The 6,509-nt window shown below is 33.7% G+C and overlaps 1 non-coding gene across 1 annotated transcript; it reads right to left on the bottom strand.

Moving 5' to 3' along the window:
* Nucleotides 1-3,414: 3,414 nt before the first annotated feature.
* LOC145013626 (small nucleolar RNA R71) lies at nucleotides 3,415-3,521 on the bottom strand. Its single transcript, XR_013665174.1, has one exon. It is a non-coding gene; the product is annotated as a small nucleolar RNA R71 (small nucleolar RNA).
* Between the last annotated feature and the right edge of the window lie 2,988 nt (nucleotides 3,522-6,509).

Raw genomic sequence — 6,509 nt, 5'->3', positions numbered from 1 at the left:
TAGTTTTACATTAGTTTTATGTTATAAGTATAGCATATTTACCTTCTCTTTGAACCATGAAGGAAATTCCATTTTGAAATCATTTTTAGGCAATTCTGATTTGAATTCACTGGATGTGGGACAAAACAATTAGAATAATTAAAATATATTATAACACTATCGAAAATGTAGTTAATAGATCAAAACTTACAATTTGTAGCTTTTCATCTCATCCTCATCGCAATTGTTTAGTACAAACCAATGCAATGATTTTTTGGCCTCTTTATAAATTCCGACAATTTTCATAGCCAACATTGATCGACATTGTGACGAGAACGAAGAAAATTACCTTTTTGGAAGGTTGGGATCATCATTTCTATTAGCATGGTTGAATTTAATTTGCATGCCCTCAACATACATAAAGCAGAATGTCAAAGCTCGTATGCAACATAACCCTCTGCTATTGAGCCTTCTGGCATGGCTTTGTTTTTGACATAATTTTTAAGATTTTTCATATATCTTTCAAAAGGGTACATCCATCTTATGTGTATAGGCCCTCCAAGAATGGCTTCCTCAGGTAAATGAAGAATACGATGAATCATTATGTGGAAAAATGTTGGAGGATATATCAACTCAAGATTGCATAAGATCTTCAACACTTCTGTTCTGGAATTTCTCATGTCGTTAACATCCAATGACCGTGCACAATCATTTTTAAAGAGTGTACACAAGTTACTGATTATTCTTGAAACATTTGGTGGGAGAGATGCTCAAACCCCTATAGGTAGCAATCACTACATGAGGATGTGATGATCGGGAGACTTCAGCCCAAGAAAATTTGATTCAGTATCATTAACCTTCTTATTAAAGTTCAATCCAAAACAATCAGGTAGTCTCACTCCTTTAATGAACTGACAGAAACATTGTCGATTAATTGGTTTGAAAGAGTAAGAATCATGTGCGGGTGTTTCTTTCTTCTTGTTTTTGTCCTTGTTGTTTTTGTGTTTCTTCATCTTCTTAACTTTCTATTTTGGCCATTGATTTGGTCGAATGCCCATATTTTTCAATTTAATTGTTGCTTCTTTTTTGTATTTGTTTTTATCGTTCATCAGTGCAGTATTCAACACACTCTCATTCACATTTTTTGAAACATGCATGATATTGTCATATTTATACACATTTTAGGCAATATTTTAATACATTTTAACTAATATTTTGGTTAATTGCAAAGATATATGATACTTTTTGAATTAAATTGTATTTTCCAGCCAAATGGAACACTCTTGAAGAATAACGACCACAAGTGACAAGGATTGGAACTTTGGAGGATTTAATCTTAAAAGAAGAAAATTTCAGCGAAAAATCGATCTCAAGATGTGACTACTCAAGGTCACGACGTGATGTGTTAAATTCTAGAAGATAGCATGCGGAAGGCAGAATCCTTGCACAATACAGATATGCACCGAGATTATGACATGAGAGTCCTATTCTTACGGCGTGAATCATGAATTTCCAAAACTGTATAAAGCCTTTTGCTTTGAGAGGGCTTTGGGGAGGAGAGATAGGCTGAGATATTTGATTTTAGAGGTTGGAGGAGTGGGGAAATCATACCTTGGAAGGAGAAATCCTTGAAAAAAGGAGAATCTGAAGATCAACTCATCACATTCTGTTTGATTATTCGAATCATGTCTATTAATACTGATTTTGTGTGTTTAATTTCAGTAATGAGTAGCTAAGTTCGTTTATTTTTGTTTAACTAGATGAAACCTTGAATCTATGGTTTAGTTTATTAATTTATGGATTTTATAAGTTGGTTTTGTGCTTGTGTTTGATTATCATTACCTAGCATGTTAAAGTTTGTGACTTTGTTTCTTTAGTACAAGTTAAGTATAGCTTAGTGACCATTAAATTACATGAACTTGTTTACCTAGTAATTTAATGACTATTAAATTACTAGAGCAAGGAGTGACCACATATAGATCAAGTAATAAAAGTAAAAAAACTTAGTTGTGCTAGAGAACATAATTGTGACCGTAATTGTGTTTGCTTAGATAAATCTTACACAGCCCATCTATAATTAATAGCTAATTTTGTGTTTGCTTGTGTATGACCAAACATGGTAGTACATGAATTGGTGAAAATTTTAGTAAATTGGACTCAAATTTCTAATTACATAATAACAGGTAACCAACTTTATGAACCCATGAATAATAACTAACCATAGAGAAAAGGTGTATTCGAACTAAACGAAAGTATTTTTAATATATTGATTAAAACCATTTTTAGTTAAGTGTTTAAGTTTTTTTGAACTTGAAAAATCAGATAAAAACCCCTTTTAATTATAGTATATTTTTTAGATTAAATTTTAGTATAGTGAATCTTTTCCCTGTGTTCGATACCCAACTTACTTTACTATACTATAAACCGACTAAGTACACTGCATATAGGTGCATTAGTAGATAAGTAGTTATCTTATGAATTTAAAAAAAGATATGTATATTTTTGCACACATCAAGTTTTTGGCGCCGTTGCCGGGGAACGACTATTGTAGTTTTTAATTTAATTGCTTTAGGTTAATCGATCCTTTTTGTAGGGTAAAAACCGCAAAAAGTTAACTTTCTACAAAGTTTAATTTATTTTTTCCAAAAACATCAACTTCATGACATGATCTTGGTGATTTTAAATTTTGTAGTTTTTCATTTTTTCTACTTGTTTTGATATACCACGAGGTGGCATTATTACCACGTCGTGGTAATGTTTCAGTAGGACTTTTTTTATATAGTTTTAGTTCGTTTTTACGTTTTTATTTTTGTTTTTGTTTTGGTAGTATATGACCCACGGATCAAAGACGCCATTGACACCACCACTTGAAGATCTAGAGTCAAATTTTCATAAAAAGAAGGACAAGAGTGTAGGAGGATAAAGCAACAATCCGAAAAACGAAAGCACCTTCGAAAGCTTTGAAAGAACTCCTAACAAAAAGGAAGTTGGTTACGAACCTGAAACAGAAACAGACAAAAGTAGTGAACCCGAAAGCGAGCCCAAAAACATCATGATGGACATTGCTGACATGACGATAGAGGCATTCAAGAAAAGAATATGAGAGGACACTGGTCCAGGACTTGTGCAACCCGTAATTGCCATTGCTACTACCCTCGAGCTTAAGGGACACATCCTTTCCAAGCTAAAGGATATTCCATTTTCCAGAAAAGATCATGAAGATGCATACAAGCACCTCGATGAAGTCAATGACATTTCTGAGTATTCAACATTATGAATGTACCACGAGATAACATGTTGTTGAGAATGCTTTCGGTTACATTTAAAGAAGCAGCAAAAGATTGGTTGAAGGCACTTTTACTAGGTTCAATCACCACATGGGCATAGATGCGTGAAGAATTCCGCCAACAATTTTGCCCACCATCAAAAGTTTCTAAAATCAAAAAGGTCATATCTAATTTCGATCAACAAGTATGGGAGTCTTTATATGAGGCATGGCACCACTATAAAGGGTTAATAAGAAATTCTCCCCAAAATGATCTAAAAGAGCAATAAGAAGTTTCGATCTTCTATGATGGGGTGAACGTCACGACAAGACAACTCCTTGATTCTCAATGACCTTTGACAAAGAAGAATCCCACTAAAATTAAAGAACTAATTGAAGAATCTTTAAAGAATTCACGAGAATATCACAACCCTCATAATAATGGAGCTAGGGGGATCGGAACGGTGCTTCAAAAGATATGGTAGCGGTTTCGGCAATGCTAAGTAGCATGGATAAAATAATGACTAAGGTGGACCAATCCATACACGCGATACATGTGGGTTGTGAGAATTGCAATGGTCCACATTTGACAAAAGATTGCCATCTAGACGAAAACGGGAATAAGAAAGCTCAAGTTTACTACTCAAGTGAAGATCGCTATGATGAATATTAGAGGAAGCCAATGAATGAATGTTTGTATGATGATGAGTATAAAAAAATGAGAAGTATTGGTAAATCGGTCGGGGCTTTTACCAAAAGGAACAACCACAACCCCATAAAAAAGTGGACCTGGAGTCAATGCTTCATAGATTCATGGAAGCTTCTAAAAAACATCACGGTGCAGCTGATGCTACCAAGAGAAATCATCAAGCATCCATTAAAAATATTGAAGCTCCTCCTTTTTAATCGAAATTTCCATATAAACTTCTTCCCCTTTTTATAATCGAAATTTGATTATAAAACTCCAAAGAAAAAGAACGTGCTCTATTCGGAATTTTTCGTGTCAAAACTCCCCCTTAACATGTGGCATAAACTTTGTGCTTCAATCAGGAAAATCCAAAAAAATATTCAATTTTAAGCTTCGTTCACGGATCGCCTTTCACAAAATTTTTCAAAAATGGGTAGAAATTGTCAATTTCAAAATTTTGCGGTGACCCATTGCGTCCAAAACAGCAAAATATGCAAAACTCTCCCCCTTTTCCAAAACTGGGTAGAAAGTGTCAATTTGCACAAACTACAGGGGCTTGAAATGCACTTTCTTCAATTTTCAGCAAAAACAGACCTTATTCGAATTTGGTTATGAACCGCCAAACATTTGAAACTTCATGGACCATTTTCGGAAATTCTTCCCTTTGTGCTCAAATTATACGCAGAATCACCCCAAACATAAGAAGCTTCAAAAAATTTCAAAATTTGGTGAAAAGTATCAAACATTCGAAACTTTAGTTAATTTTCGAAGTGTCAAATATTTGAAGGTAGAGGGGTTGTTATCGAAAATGTGTCATTTGATCAAATCATATGAAAATTTGATCAATCATACGAAGGGTAGCCAATCATACGAAATTGTCTCATGTGACAAACATTCGAAGCTTCAAGGGCCATTTTGAAACATTTGTCTTTTTATATCCTTCGTATAAATTTGCAAATAAACCCTTCATACAAATCCAAAATACCCTTCAATTCATATTCACAAACACCTCTTCGTTTAAAATCAAAACACCCCTTCGTATGTAAATTCAAAACAAACACCATCTCTTCGATCAATAAATCTGCCGATATTTTCAATTCGTTTATTTCAAGATTCAGCCTTCATCGATTTCTCAATTTTGACATCGACTTAGACCCATCAATATCAAACTATCGACTTTAAAACTCATGGCTTCGCATATCGACTTCAAGTCATTTTCCAATTGAAATTCCTGATATGCGAATCTAAATTTGTGATCTTTGAAATCAGATTACAACCCTTCAGTTAGTAACTCCCTTTGTTAAAAAAACGTCATTATCAGTCAACGAATCAACCTTCGTTCTTTCCCAAACCATCGACTATAGCCATATCGACAATTAACATCCCTTTACACAGCAACCAACAGGGCTTCGTTTTTAGAGTTCATACCAAAACAATTACCATAGACCATTTAAATGATAGGCAACCGAAATCAACACCTAAAATCATTCATCCCTTCGAAATTACATCCAATAATCCCAAATCGATCAGTTAACCCTTCGAAATATCGGACCCAAATTCATCGACATTAACAAGCATCCAAATCATAAATTTATTCCTTCGAAATCACGATATCAACCAAAGTTAATATCATTCAATCTACAAATATAGTTTAATTTTCGATTTTGTGTTCGATTCATCAAGAATATGAATGTTGACTTTTGAGTTTGACTGTTCAATCGAACCAATAATCGTTATCTTGATCATAATCGATTTCTGTGAATAAACACAGTATATTTAATCGATTCACAAGAGCTGAAGAATATGAAATTCTAATTGATTTTCAGAATTGCTAAAATATCGCATGAACACCGGTCTTTGAAGAAAGTCAAGAATTTTGAGAGTACAAATACTTTAAACATGTGATAAAGAACGAACAAATGCTTATTCTTTGGGCTCACGAATCCTTTATGAACAGTAACGAATCAATTTGATTATTTGGGCTACATCAAATGAAATGAATCCAAAACGAATTTAGGGTAAATGTTTGGGTTTAATCTGATGAATAGTGACAGATACAAATTTTGATTTGGCTTGATCTTTAAAAAAATATTATTGGATCATCAACGGGGTTTTTCAAGAAAAATTTGATCCAATGAGTCAAACGATCATAATTCAAAAACGCAATGCACAATTCAAATATTACGAGAGATCATAGAGAGAGACTCACCAAAATTGCTCAAATTGAGACAAAATTTTCCAAACCGAGAATCGTTCTTCAAAAATCACCTTGATCTTGAAGACCCGCTCTGATACCAATTTTAGTGACATAAGAACATGGTTTGGCATGTGGAATTAAGTTTGCACAATTGAACATGGTGATTTGGGTGCTAAAAGATATATTCGATCATAGTAAATGAGTACAAAAAGGGATCTAGTCTAGAACTTCATAAATATCTCACTCACTAATCACAATGAACTACATCTCTCAAGCACATCTCTATAAGTAGACTAAACGCACCTTATATAGAGGTGTTTACATGTCTCTCTCTCACTCTCAAATACTCATTAGTCAAAAGGCTAATGCACCACATGCAA

This window comes from Lactuca saligna, chromosome 8 (genome assembly GCF_052625555.1).
Source record: "Lactuca saligna cultivar CGN05327 chromosome 8, ASM5262555v1, whole genome shotgun sequence".
Lineage (NCBI taxonomy): Eukaryota > Viridiplantae > Streptophyta > Magnoliopsida > Asterales > Asteraceae > Lactuca > Lactuca saligna.
This window is presented reverse-complemented; position numbering and strand designations above follow the sequence as displayed.